Here is a 15,348-nt window from a genome sequence, read left to right on the forward strand (position 1 = left end):
AGGGAGGGGAGATGATAGACCATTGGAAGGGGGAGGGGATGTGTGCAAGAGAACTTGCCATAGACAGTATCAGTATAAGTACTTTTTATGTATCGAATGTTGTATGAAAAGTTTAATTAGCATTCCCCCCTCCTTTTTTTATTTTTTTTTTAATATAAGGAATTCCTATGGACCATTTTGTGCTTAAAAAAAAAAAAAAGTTCCTCTGATTCCGGAGAAGGCTCTCAGAGCAATGTGTAACTTGAAGGAGTTTATAAGAAACCAAGACCTTGGCTGAGATTGGTTGTTTATAAAATTAAATAGAAGAAATGGTATTACAATTAGTACTATTATTATGGGGGTGGAGTCAGGGGCAGAATTTGGGTGGGTCTGGGGCAGAGCTTGGGCAGGGTACTTGTTAGGCTTAGGAGGTACTTGGCTTGAAAAGGCTGAGAAACACTGCCTTAGTCTGCTTCAGCTCCTGTGCAAAACTGGAACTATAAGGATACTGTTTCAAAAATCAGCCTCCCACTCTGAAATCTTCTGGCTGCCAGCTGTAGCAAGACCCGACTGGAACTCTACACTGAACCGTGCATGCGAAGGGGGAAGAAACACACAGCCATCATCCTGACGGTCCCCCCAAAGGACTACTACTGGTGCTCAAGCTCCTGAGAACTCAGGGGTGAGCTAGCATCAAAGGAACAGTCCCCCATTTTCTTAAAATGTTAAGCAAACTGGCTAGATTGGCCTGCCAGCTACAGACCCCAAGTCCGCTTCTTCTCTCAGGCAAAGGTAACCCAGGAATGCTGGGAACTCTAGCACCAAAAGTCTCAAAAATCTGATGCAAAAAATAATAATATCCCAAAATAAAAAGCTTTAAAACAGAGTAGAAGAGACATATCTTCATGCAAGCATGTGGAAGGAAAAACTGAAAGGGGCAGTACACTTCAGTAAGGAAGGAGGAGTTTATTACCGATACCTTCTGCATAGTGTGCAGGTTTGGATTCACTACCCACTTGTCCTGATTGTTGCATTAGAAAGAGTGTGAAGTGTTTGCCCGTGCTTAGCAAGTGAAAAACAATCCACTGCAAGATATGTTAACAAGTTTTGTAGTATTTTGCTAATTAGTGTGAATTTAGCATACATTAGCCAACAGTGAGTTAACATGGGAGCACTTAGCACTCCCTAAATATGCTAATGAAAGAAAGTTACCAGAGACCGAAAAAACAAACAAAAATCCAAAACACCAAATATTGCCACATTAAATCTGGTCTTAGCATAATACCCTTTAGTAAAAGGGCCCCTAAGTGCTGGTACATGGCTTTCTAACACAAATTTACTGCTTCAGCCCCATTAACGTGTAATGTATACCCCAGGTGTATTAAATAGGACCTCTTTAATAACAATGCATACTAATATTTATTAGTACCTGTTAATAAGTCAAGCCCTAGTAACAAGTCACACTACACTATCTCAAGTACGTCTTCAAATTATACTGAAATGCTACTTTAACAAGTCTGCTAAAAGTAAACAGCAAACTTTGAGCTAAACAAGCTTAAGGCCAATAAAAAGTAGTAGATAAAGCATAATTTTGTTATTCATAAATGTACTTTATACCTTTTCCAACCATTGTTTTCTAAATTACCTTCTATGACACAAAACCTTTCCTCCCCACCTCCTCGCTGTTTTCTACCATTGATTTCTCCTTTACCTCAGACACCTAAAGAGCTAGCTCCTATAGCCGAGCACAACCAGAATGTCCTCAATGACTTATTTTTATTACTAGTTCTCTTCCTTAAAGCAGTGTAATAAAATATACAGAAAATGCACTCCAGGATTTAGACATAGGCAACTGCCTAAAGTACCAAAGCTTGAAAAAGTTGGATACCCAGGCCAAATAAGTACCAATTTCCATATGCACCTGATGCCTCACAAGGGGAACATTATGGTCTCTCTTTATGCCTCTTCTGGCTTTCTAAGAATTCTGCCACCAATCTCCTACTCAATGGAATCTGTCTGGTCTTGACAGTGGAAGTTAAAATTGTAAAATCTGTCTCTAAAAAGAATTGTGGTATATTAAAAATATCCCCATGCTAAAAATATTTGTTTTTGTTTAGCTATGCCATTTTACTTCTCTGCATGTTAAAAAAAAATTAAATGTAGCAAAGCATGATTTTATAACAGAATGTTTTAGTAAATTAGAACAGGCATTCAATCTATTTTTTTTAAATCTCTAGATCTGGGTGATAGATTTAATCTAAAGTATAGGCTCAATAACGTTGGATTGAAAAAAAAAAAAAAAGAACTTAAGAAAACTATACAGTTGCAGTTGTGTATAATCATTTTAAACAGCATAACTTGTTTATTCTTACAAACTAAAAACCTTACCCACTAGAAAAAAAAAAAAAAAAAAGAGTTGACAAATCAAACTACCATGAAATATAACAGAAAACATACTCTTTATCCTTTGGTTGTTATTGACTTTCGGATACGTAAAAAAACTTTCCCTCCAATATTAAATAACTACGACTTTTTTGTTAAAATTTCTGTTAAACCACAAACAGAAACCGTGTTTCACTCTAGTATTTGTTCCTTTCAACCATCTGACTAAGAACAATTCAGTTCTACCTTAACAAAAACCTCTCATCGGAACGTTCTCCTCCAGCCAGCACTAGAAGACAAAAGGGTGTATCCAAAAGTCACGTTTTTTTTTTTATTTAAATATATTCCCAACTGTTTTGCATATTAACGATCACAGAACTTACTAGGGATTGGCTCACAGAAATAATGGGGCGTCTATACTTGTGCAATTTGCATAACGGACTAGCGCGTGCTGCGGGGGAGGAGGGGCTGGCTGTTCAGCCGCCTAGTTTGTTTGAATCTCGGCAAAGAGAAAGAACGAGAACGGAGAAGGTAGAGAAAAAATACGCTGGAGTCGGTCGAGGTGCGTCCGCCAACAGAAACGAAGGTGGTAGTGTTTTTGTGAAGGTAGGTTGTGTCTCATTATTATAGTAATTTTGTGTTTAGTTGCGTTAGAAGTAGTTTTTTTGTTGTTGTTGGTAGCTCTTTTTTTTTTTTCTTCCTGATGGCGATAGCGAGTCGAGATCGTTTTTACTTTTTTCTTTGCACGCATGCGCTTAGCTGATAGCGTGATTGCAACAGCTGCAGTGGAGCACGTGATCCAATGCATTGGTGTTAAGGACACCTTGTGGCATGAGTCACGCATGCTCTGTACATTTCCCTCCTCAGTTGGGCGCCATTTAGTGAATTGGTGATGTGTTGTGTTGTGTTGTGTTGTGTTGTGTTGTGTTTTGTTTTGTTTCTGGTAAGCAGTGTTTAGAAAAACGGTTATTTAGAGTTCTTTACTTCTAGGTATTGCTGATTAGTAAGAAAGGTAGGTAAACTTATATTTTGTTTTGTGTTTTGAATGTGGAGAGAACATCATTTTGCTTTCTATTGTTAATCTTGTAATATCAACAATTTTTTTTTAGTGAAATGGAAAAATATATAAATGTGTCATTGTGATAATTTGAGTGATCACTTTAATAAATCCATAGGTTTTTAACAATACAACTTTTGTTTAAACTGTAAGGCGAAAATGGTAAGTATTAAGAATTTTTCAGCTGGATTTGTCTCTTATTGCACAGCACATCGTAATATTACCCACAAACACTTTTACTAAATCGCAGAAAAGATTTTTAGTGCCTGCTGGCATGCTGAATGCTCTGCGCTGCTCTGATGCTCATAGGAACTCTGTGACTGTTGGATCAGGGCACAGCATTCAGCAAACCTCTTTCACATTTTTGTAAAAGGGAATTCATCAATGTCTGCTACTGTTAAGATGGATTATTTTAATAAAGGGTTCTATTTTATGCAATGTAACCTTATGCTAAAATATTAATTTATTCTATTTTCTATACCGTTTTCCCAGAGGAACTTAGAACGGTTTACATGAATTTATTCAGATACTCAAGCATTTTTTTCTCTGTCTGTTCCTGCGGCCTCAATCTATCTAATGTACCTGGGGCGAAATGTATGTGTGTGCGTGTGGGGGGAGGTTAAGTGACTTCCCCAGGGTCACAAGGAGCAGCGTGGGTTTGAACCAACCTCAGGATGCTGAGGCTGTAGCTTTAACCGCTGCACCACACTCTGGTAAAATAATTCTTCTTAACAGTAGGACATATTGATGATTTCCCCCTAAAAGTGTGGCTGCACTTAGTTCTAGGAGACGTGCATAAGAAAAGTTTTCTACTGTTGGATTTGATGAGAAACCTTTATTACTGATACTTTTGAGTGTGTTTGTAATTAACCAATTCTCAAAGAAACAAAACATACTTGCTAACTTTATGGTATGGAACGGTGTCAAAACAGAGGCATATAAATATTTATGGGCTGTATTACAACCAATAGGAAGTACAGTCATGATGATGTAGGAAAGTGGACATATTTTATGCCATAACAGCCTTTATATCTTTGTATCTTTAGAAATTTTCTATCAATCAATCAATATGTAAATAAAAAGTTACAAATTTTTTTAAAAAAATTTTGACTTATGGAATAACAAGAAATATACAACTTGCGTATGAAATACCTACAACTTACATAATTATTTGTTTACTGTATTAGGTTCTTCATTCATTTAATATTTTAGTGTTAAATTTGGAACACATGGTTTGAAACTTTAAAGAATTGTTATTTTCCTAAATGTTAAATTTTACCTTTATGATTAAGTATACTTTGTACTTGATGGATATAGCCATAGCATCCAAATAATTTCCTATAAGATATTTTTCAAAATGATTTACTGTGGAATCCAAGGACACTTTCTTTTTTTTGTGCTTTATCCCTGTATGCAGTTGAATATGGTTTATCCCAGTTGTAAGGTAGCTACATAACTTGAACTTTATGCATGATCTATTTAAATTGTATTGTTCAGTCTAACTCAGTGGTCTCAAACTCACAGCCCACATGCGGCCCGCCACGTACTATTTTGAGGACCTCAGTATGTTTATCATAATCACAAAAGTAAAATAAAGCAGTTTTTTGATCATATGGCTCTTTATAAATCTTTTCTTTTAGCTAAGTCTTAATAATATTGTAATTTATAGTTAAACTAAAAAGAGTTTTTACCTCGTGCAAAATTATCATTTCTTTAATAAGACATTACCTATTTTTTTCTGAGGCCCTCCAAGTACCTATGAATCCAAAATGTGGCCCTGCAAAGGGTTTGAGTTGGAGATCACTGGTCTAACTAGACAAAATGGCTTCCTGTTTGAATATGGCTCCAGTAAGCCGTGTAAACACTTTTAGTACATTGTGTATCTTTTTATATTGGTAATATTTCTATGGCATTCTTAAAGCCGCAATAATACTTTGACCATTCTTTAAACATTCTTACCTGTATCTGCTTTTTGAATTTAGCTTGTGATTTATTCAGCAGTAGCAGGTGGTGAGTTATATTTAAAACAGTCGGTTTATATAGTATCCCTGTCCAGAGAGCTTATAATAAAAAAAAAAAATAAACTTTAATAAAATATGCTACTGTATTATTAGCAACATTTATGCACATTATATATAAATATTAATGCACATTAATGTGGTAGTTAGTGCCTTTTAGTAAATCTAGCTAAAAGGTGACTGGATAGTGCTCCTTGTGATCTTGAACAAATCACTTAGGGCTCCTTTTACAAAGCCGCAGTAGAGGTTTCTACCGCAGGCCAACAAGGTAAATGCTCAGACGTTCATAGGAATTCTATGAGCATTGGAGCATTTACCTTGCTGGCGGGTGGTAGAAACCTCTACTAAGCTTTGTAAATGCCATCGTTAATCATCTGGGTTTAAACCCTAGTTCCTGGTTCTCAGCTTTCTCCTTAGATTATTCTCCACATTTTCTGTTTCTTTCTCTCTTATCCTGTTAGTTTTGTTCCAAGATTATTTTGTTTGTTCATAAAATATTAGGGGGCCCTTTCACTAAAGCTCAGTGTGCACTAATTATATTGGTGTGTGCTTAGCGTTTAGCTTATGCTGATTTTATTAGAGCATACTAAGTTTTAGTAAAAGGGACCCTAGGTAATGAATACATTTTATTTAAGGTAGAATATAATGCACATAGTTTCAAAACTCACTTATGGATATGTAGAGAACTTTCAAGTATATAAATGTTAATTACATAGCCAAATAGGATTTATATAAATTGATATCGGAATCACTGAAGGTGAAATTTATTATTGCCACATCCTTTAAGTCTGTTATATTTTACTTATATTTCAGCTAATTCTACAGGTGTGTGTTGTTTATTTTTCTATATTCTGAGAAGGCTCTGTATAGTAGCATTTTGCCTCATTGAGATTTTCAGTGGTGGTGCTCATTGACCCCCCCCTCCTTTACAAAGCTACGCTAGCATTTTTAGTGCCGGCTGCTGCAGTAATGGCTCCCATACTCGTAGAACTCCTATGAGCATCTGCCACAGTCGGTGCTAAAAATGCTAGCATAACTTTATAAAGGAGGGGGTAAGTCAGAGGGACATTAAAAATTATTTAAGTACTACCCTGTTTCCCCGAAAATAAGACCTATCCTGAAAATAAGCCCTAGCATGATTTTTTAAAGATGCTCCTATTATAAGCCCTCCCCCCCAAAATAGTCCCTAGTTAAGATCATCCCCTGAAGCCCCCCGCAAATGTCTCTGACTCCATCCCTGACACTACTGTTGCCCGATTCACTGAAAAAATTGGACTCGTCAATTCAGCAATCACCACCCTGGTGAGACCTGACATACCTCCACTCTGAGTCATCCCAAAACAACTGCCATTGCTGCTGATTTTGGAGGCCTTGGAGCGGAGGTATGTCAGTCTCACAGTGGGAGGGTCAGTGGGGTTCTGCTGCACAAGGGGATGGGTGACAGGGGAGGAAAGATTCTGTATATGGGGGGGATAAAAGAAAGAGGAAGAATTGGGGTGGAGGAGAGGAAGGGAGAGATAATTGTTGTACATGAAAAAAAATGACATCCTCCCCCAAAATAAGCCCTAATGCATTTTTTGGACCCCAAATTAATATAACAGACACTCTTATTTTCGGTGAAACACAGTAGAATTAAATATTTAATAGCAGCTCCTGTGAATAGGGATGGTATGCTGAACCATAGGTGTTATCTATCTGTACTCACGAGCATATTGCAGAAGAGGTCAATCATAGCTTTCAACTCCTTCTCCACAGTCTGCTGCCCCCTTCAGTTCTTCCTTCTGCAGTCAAGTATGAAGGTGTCTCGCTCATGTGCTCCGTTTATTTTGTTTTTAATTTTGTGGTGCATTTAATTTTTTTTACTTGTTTGTGGATTTATATTTAAATCTTGTTATTAGCAAGAAAAAGACAACACAAACAGAGGCAAGTACACCAGCCAAGCTTATACAATAAGATCTACCTGCCATGGAGGAGTGTACTCTGATATCCTCCATAACTCAACCAAGCCCCCCCTTTCCCCCACCGGAAACCCCTCCCCTCCCTATCCCAAACCATCCAACAGACAAAAGAACAGAAGAACTTAGACAGGTGGAGTAGTATACATCTGAAGTTGATTTTAAAATACTACTACGACTTCCTGGAGGCAAAATGTTCAAATAAGGAGTCCAAGAATTAACAAAATCTCTACTTCTTCTGTGAGAGGTGTAAGCCATCCTGGCCTCCCATCCCATCAGTTCATGAAGTTTGTTTCTCCAGTACCAAAAGGATGGGGAGGGGGATTCATCAGACATCCAATGATTAAAAATACATTTTTTCTCCCAAATATAACATTTACCTAGAAACAGTTTTCTGTCGGAAGTATACACCGATAACATAGAAAAGTGAGCAAACAGCAAGGAAAATGGAGAGACACAAATAGGTACTTGCAAAACCCTCCTCAAAAAGGAAGCCAGTGCCCCCCCCCCAAAAAAAAACCAAAACAAAAACAACAGCATCTCTGAATACGTGTAGAACCCCAGAGGCCATGAAAATAAGAATTCACCTCAGCAGAACACTTTTTACATAACTGAGTATGCACACATCCCAAGTAATAAGCCTAACTTTGGGAAGTATATGCTGTCATCAGGATTCTACAGTGACACTCCCGAAGTTCAGCATTATACACCAGACCAGGAGTCTTTTTTTTTTTTTTTTTTTTAAGAGCTCCGAGCAAGAAATTTCCCTCTTTAAGTTCCCTCCTCAGGTCCTGCTGCCAAGCCTCCAAAATAGAAAAAAAATCCCTGGGGGAACTAAAGTCAGTGAATTGTCTGTGAAAATATGAAACTGAGATCTTGGTCTCTGGATCCGCTTTTAGGAAAGCACAAAAGCGAATCCCAAAATCCCTAGACAAAGATCCCATAGGGAGTGAACCCACATAATGCCCCATCTGACAATAGGCATAAAAAAGGCCAATGTGTGACACACCCCTCTGCAAAAACTCATGTGATATGTGTGCCCTGTCTTCCCGCAAAACATGCATAAGATTCTCCACTCCCCTAGCTCTCCACCGACCAAAAACCAGGGGGGAAAGAAATTTCCTACCAATGGCAGCAAGACACTAACATGGGGATTAGAGAATGACACGGTGGCTGTTACCCACGTCTAGCTATGGGTAACCCGCCAAAACAGTGAGGAAAAACCTGTGTTCACCGTGGCTACGGGGACAAGGCCATTCACCGCCCCGTGGAGTGGTGAATGGCCTTGTCCCCGCAGTTAAGGGAGGGAACGCGTACGGTCACCTGTCAGGCTCCCTCCCTACTGCCGCCCTCTTTACTGCCGCCGCTGAGTTGAAACAGCTCCCTTTCTCCCTCCCTGCCCCTTACCTTCGTGGCCGCGAGTCTAAATTGCCTTCTTACAGCAGCCGGAGCGTTGAAGCTGCGTGTGGCTGCTGTAAAGGTCATCTCTGACGCAACCGGATGTTGCAGCAGAGATGACCTTTACGGCAGCCATATGCAACTACAACGTTCTGGCTGCTGAAAGAAGGCAGTTTAGATATCGCTGGCCATAGGTAAAGGGCAGAGAGGTTTGTCGGACTGGGCCTGTTGTCCTTGGAGGGGAGGGGAGTGAAAGCGCCACGAAGGTAAGGGGCAGGGAGGTGGAAATGTGGGGTGGAGAGGAAAAGACGCTGAAGGGAAATGGGTAAAACAGAGTGGGGAGAAGGACGCTGTAAGGACATGGGGAAGACAGGGGGGGAGAAGGATGCTGAAAGGACATGGGGAAGACAGAGGGGGGAGAAGGATGCTGAAAGGACATGGGGAAGACAGAGGGGGGACATTTTTTCCCCGTGTCATTCTCTAATGGGGATCCTGGTGCCAAAAAGAGTATCCTCTTCCATACCACCCAGAGGGGCCTAAAAAGGACTATGTAAAATGTGCATGGAGGAGATAAAGAAGGTGAACGGGATAAAAATAATCTCGCTCCAAAGTCAGATCTGTATACAACATAGTGCCCAAGACCCAATCCCGAATATGACGTAGTAAAGAAACCTGATTATAGGCAAGAAGGTTCGGCACTCCAAATCCTGGTCCAAGGTTCCAACAATAGATGCCATCTAAATTTAGGTTTCTTCCCCCCACACACAACAAAACTTGGATAACATCGAATATAAAGCCCGAACATCCTTCTGTAATAAATACAAGGAAAGAGTTTGGAGAACATAAAACCATTTTGGGAATAAAACTGTTTTGAAGAGATGTATCCTCCCCATCAGAGAAAGCGGCAATTATCCCAGGACAAGCAGGCAGTCTATTCTCACATATGGGTGATGTCATCGACGGAGCCACAATGCGGAAGCCTCGCAAGCAGACTTGCTTGTAGAAACTAGAAGTTTCAAGTTAGCTGCACTGCGCATGCGCAAGTGCCTTCCCGCCCAGCACAGGGTGCGTCTCCTCAGTTCTCAGTTTTCCGCGGAGCCGAGAAGTCCCTCTTTGACTCTCTGCGTTCAACTTACTTAACGCGTACCTTCTCTCACCGCGGTTTGTGTTCTTTTTCTTCACGAATCGCTGTATTTCTTTTATTTCTAGTTTAAAAAAAAAAAAAGATTTCTTCCATTTGGCTGCCAGGGCAGGCCATAGCCCAGGGGCTTTGACGTTGCGGCGGCTGTTTTTCCTCCTATATCCCGGCTAGCAACAGGCTTCAAGAAGTGTAGCCAGTGTCGACGTGCGATTTCTCTCATGGACCCACACAGTAGGTGCCTCAAGTATCTTGGGCCAGATCATCATCCGAAGTCGTGCGAGCGCTGTGCTATTCTTCAACCTCGAGCCCTTAAATGTTGTCTACTTTCAGTGGAGAAGCTCTTCGGGATGGATTCGACCACTTCCTCGACTCTAAAGCCGACCTCAGTCTCACCTTCGACCGAGGGTCCTCCTGCCTCCGCTGCTTCGACCTCGAGCCTCATCAGACCTTCTTCGTTTGCAGTGGCTCTTTTCTCGACGACGTCTGCTGTATCTTCCCCTGTATCCTCAGGTCAGATAGCTCAGCAGAAAGTTCCAGCGATGGTGTTTAAGGTGCCTAAGACTTCCAAGTCGAAGCACATTTCCACTGCCTCTGTGGAATCTCCAACCAAAGCAGCTGGTCCGGTTTCAGACGCGGATCCATCCTTGCCGGCTTCTTTCCAGACCATGTTAGAGAAACAATTCATTCAGTTCCTCACTAATATGGGACCGAAGCTTCTTACTCTATTCCAGCCTGCAGACTCCCACGAGGTTGAGCCTCTTCCTATGCCTCAGTCTGAACCTACACACTATGCAGTGAGCAGAGTCTCTGCGAGTTTCTGGTCTGGCATCTATGCATGTGAAGCAAGGAGCAGATTCTTTGCGAGTGCCTCGACAGGAATCCTTACACTCCATACAAAGAGCAGAGTCTTTGGGAGTGCATTGAAGTTCCTCCATCAAGCCTCTGGAGCTTCAATCTACAGCTTCCAGCCCTATCCATTCCTTGATGGCATTGACTGCTTCTATCTCCGGGGCGAAGTCTCCTCGATCTTCGAGACCTGCTTCCAAGCACCATTCTCACCGACGATCGAGGCCTTCCTCAAGGCATACATCCAGGCATGGCTCTTCTTCCAAAGATCGTCCTTCTTCAACCAAGCCTCGATATACACCTTCTAGTTCTACTAGACCATCGACTCCTCGATCGAAGTCTCCACTTCCACACCTCGAGGACTCAGTGGTTTCGATTGCTTCGTCCAAGTCTTCCTATTCTTTTGATGCCTTTTTTCCAGCCGAAGCTTCATCTTCGACCCAGGCTGCCTCGATGACCTCAAGTCCTTCTTGAGGCAAGACATTGGTGGATCAGCTATCTTCCTCTTCATTTCTTCGTCAGATGGCTGTTGACTTGGACCTTCAATTGAATGCTGGTTCCAAATACTCTAAGAAGTATCTGTAAGTCATGCATCTTCCTCAACCTCTGGCAGAGTCACTTAAGCTTCCTCTTCACAAGCTTTTCTCTCAGACTTTTACCAGATGCCTGGAGACTCCTTATGCAATTTCCAGGCAATTTCCAGGCAAATAAAACTCTCCAGTGCAAAGGATTTGAGAATTCACAGTTATCTCACCAATCCCTACTTGTGGAGTCATCTTTGAAAAGTTCCTATCCTTCCAAGTTTTATGCTACCGTTTCTCCTGGAAGGGAAAACTATCGACAAATTTGGACGTCGCATCTATCAAAATGCCTTGATGTCCTCTAAAGTCCTTAATTACAATTTCCATTTTATCACTTATTTTGAGTTTCTCATTGCTCTTTTGCCTAAATTTCTCAGTTATTTAGATACTCAAAAGCACTTTGAATTTCAAGAAGTCATAGCTTCTCTATCACAACTCAGATTACATCTACTTCAGTCTTACGATGCCTTTGAGTTGTCTGCCAGGGCGGCTGCTTGTTCTGTAGCAATGCGCCGCCTTGGCTGGCTTCGTACCATTGACATGGATCCTAATCTTCAGAACCGCTTGGCTAATATTCCTTGTGCAGGCAATGACCTCTTCGATGAATCTATTGAGGCAGCCACCAAGAAATTGTCTGAGCATGAAAATCCTTTGCTTCTATTGTCAGACCTAAGCCAAAGCCAGCTCCTGCCAAGCCTACACGCCCTCCTCCTATTTACCAGGGCGTTTTCAGTGTTCTCCCCAGAAAATTTTTCCAGTCGGGTGGCATGAAAAAGTAGCCGGGTGGAGTGGGATGGGGAAAATTAACCCCCTCTTTTACTAAGGTGCGCTAGCATGTTTAGCGCATGCAAACCTCCATGCTAAGCGGGAAAACTAAAGCCAGCTCAATGCTGGCGTTGGCGTCTATTGCACATGGCAATTCTGCGCGCGCTAAGTGCACACTAAAATCACTATCACAACTTAGTAAAAGGAGCCCTAAATATGTACTATTTTTTATTAGTTTATTATTTTCCAATGCTCAATATGACTTCCTTTTTTAAGGTTTGACACTTGTGCTAGAATATTTTTAATAAATTTAAGAAGTATCCAATTCTAGAAGGGAATAATTAGATATTTGCCCTTTTTCAAATGGTATAGAACAGTGGTGCCCAAACCTGTCCTGGAGGACCCCCAGGCCAGTCGGGTTTTCAAGATAGCCCTAATGAATATGCATGACAGAGATTTGCATATAATGGAGATGCCAGGAATGCAGATCTGCTCCATGCATATTCATTAGGGCTATCTTGAAAACCCGACTGGCCTGGGGGGTCCTCCAGGACAGGTTTGGGAACCACTGATATAGAGGTTTAAAAAAGGGAAAGGCGTTAATGAAGTCATTAGGTTCAATCTAGCCATTTATTTCTGCATGAATTTAAACAACTAAAAAAAAGATAAATATAGCTCATCCAGTCATATAAGAAATGGCTCTAGAGCAGGGGTGCCCACACTTTTTTGGCTTCGAGCTACTTTTAAAATGACCAAGTCAAAATGATCTACCAAGAATAAAATTTAAAAAAACATAAAGCACTCTGTATGCAGAGAAAATGTCAGTAAGGAAGGAGGGAGGGGTCACAAACTTTGGATACAGAAGGAAGGGGCATTAACTTGGGTCAAAGGAAGGAAGGAGGGTGGGAGCATGAACTTGGGACACAGAAGGAAGAGAGGGGAGACAAACTTAAGACAAAGTCTGTAAGGAAGGAGGGAAGGGGCACAAACTTGGGATACAGAAGGAAGGGAAAGAAGGAGCATGAACTTGGGAGATAAGATGGAAGGATAGAAGGAAAGAGATGCTGAGGTAGAGGAGGGAATAGAAAGGGAAAATTGTTGAGCATGGGTGTGAGGGAAAGAGATGGTGTACACGGGGAAAGTAAGAAAGAGGAGAATGTTGGGCATAGGAAGAGAATTGTTGGACATGTTGGTGGGAGAGGAGTAAGGTAGAGAGAGATGAGAGGGAGAAATGTTGGATGTGGTGGTGGAGAGGGAACAGTGGGACAGATGCAAGAGGGAAGAATGTTGGACCTGGTAGTGGAGGGAATGGAGGAAGAGATGTTGCATGGTTCTGGAGAGGGGTAATAGAAGGAGAAATATTGGGCATGGGGCTGGTGTGCAGGGGCAAAAGATGCTGTACACAGTCCGGGGGGATGAGAGAGGGAGAAATGTTGGATGTGGCAGTAGAAGGAGTTGGAACGATATACCCTTATTGTGTGTATGTGATAAATGAAAGAAATGGCATTTACAATTAGTACTATTATTAATATGGCGGCTGGGTCTGGGGTGGAGCCTGGGCAGTGCTTTTGGGCCCCCCAAACAAAAAAGCATTCCACTGACTATGGATGTTGGACCTAGTGTGGGAGGAGAGATGGTAGACCTGCTGGGAGGAAGGAGGACGAATGACTACATCCCAGAAATTTTGCTCCATATCAGCGAGACACATTATGGTACTCCTGGGTCACATGGCCTCCACAGTACACGTGACTCCTTTTGCCATACTTCACCTCAGAATTCCTCAGTGGACCCTGGCATCTCAGTGGACGCAGGTTTGCGACCCACTTTCTTGACACATTGCAGTCACTCCATCATTGAGACAGTCTCTTAGCTGGTGGATGCTCTCTTCCAATCTCTCCAGAGGCTTGCTGTTTCAAACGCCCCCTCATCAGAAGGTCCTCGCAACAGATTCCTCGACCTACGCTTGGGGCGCTCATCTCGATAGTCTCTGTACTCAAGGCCACTGGACCAATATGGATCGTTAGTGTCGCATCAATCTGTTGGAACTCGGAGCGATTTTCAAGGCTCTCAAAGCTTTTCAACATCTTCAAGATCAGGTAGTCCTCATTCGGACGGACAACCAAGTCGCCATGTATTATGTCAAACAGGGAGGGACGGGATCTTCCTCCCTTTGTCAAGAAGCTCTGAAGATTTGGGACTGGGCAATCCGCCACAACACCTTCCTCAAAGCTGTCTACATCCAATGGGCGAAAAATTGCTTGGCAGACAACTTGAGTCGTCTTCTGCAACCTCACGAATGGACACTCCATTCCTCGCCTCTTCATCACATTTTTTCACAGTGGGGAACGCCTCAGATCTCTTTGCAGGTCCCCACAACCACAAACTGCCTCAGTTCTGCTCCAGAATCTATTCTCATCACCTCGAGGCAGATGCTTTTCTTCTGGAATGGACGAATCTCTTCCTGTATGCATTCCCTCTCATTCTCAAGACTTTTGTCAAGTTAAAGAACGACCATGCCACCATGATTCTGATTGCTCCTCAGTAGCTGAGACAACCTTGGTACTCCCTTCTCCTTCAATTCAGCAGCAGGGAGCCATACCTTCTACCAGTTTTTCCATCTCTGCTTACACAGAGTCAGGGATCTCTGCTTCATCACAAACTGCAGTCTCTACACCTGACAGCTTGGTACCTCTCAACATAGCTCCTCTTCAGTTTTCTCAATCTGTAAGAGATATTTTAGAGGCTTCTAGGAAGCCTACCATTAGACAATGCTATCACCAAAAATGGACTACATTTTCTATGTGGTGTTTTTCTCACGATAAGGAGCCTCAACATTCCTCTTTATCTTCTGTTTTAGACTACCTTTTGCACTTATCCACCTCTGGCCTCAAGTCTACATCGATCCGAGTCCATCTCAGTGCAATTGCTGCTTTCTTTCAGCCTATTGAAGGAAAACCCCTTTCTGCTCATCCGGTGGTTTCCAGATTCATGAAAGGACTTTTCAATGTCAAACCTCCTCTCAAATTGCCTCCAGTGGTTTGGGACCTCAATGTTGTTCTTACTCAATTGATGAAGCCTCCATTTGAAACAACATCTACGGCTCATCTGAAGTATCTCACTTGGAAAGTGGTGTTTATCCCAGGACAAGCAGGCAGCATATTCTCATACATGGGTGATGTCACCGAAGGAGCCCCGCAGCGGACAGCCTCGAAAGCAAACTTGCTTG

The 15,348-nt window shown here is 41.8% G+C and overlaps 1 protein-coding gene across 2 annotated transcripts in view; it reads left to right on the forward strand.

Annotated features, from left to right (window-relative positions):
• Positions 1-2,818: 2,818 nt before the first annotated feature.
• ATF7IP (activating transcription factor 7 interacting protein) overlaps positions 2,819-15,348 on the forward strand; it is a 353,654-nt gene continuing 341,124 nt past the window's right edge. Inside the window, exon 1 of one of the 2 annotated variants that reach the window (XM_033935226.1) lies at positions 2,819-2,967. The gene's annotated coding sequence lies outside the window, so the exon portion shown is untranslated. Of the gene's footprint in view, positions 2,968-3,236; positions 3,374-15,348 lie in introns of those variants that run through there. The other variant, XM_033935228.1, reaches the window with a different exon arrangement.

The sequence above is a fragment of the Geotrypetes seraphini genome, chromosome 2 (assembly GCF_902459505.1).
Source record: "Geotrypetes seraphini chromosome 2, aGeoSer1.1, whole genome shotgun sequence".
Lineage (NCBI taxonomy): Eukaryota > Metazoa > Chordata > Amphibia > Gymnophiona > Dermophiidae > Geotrypetes > Geotrypetes seraphini.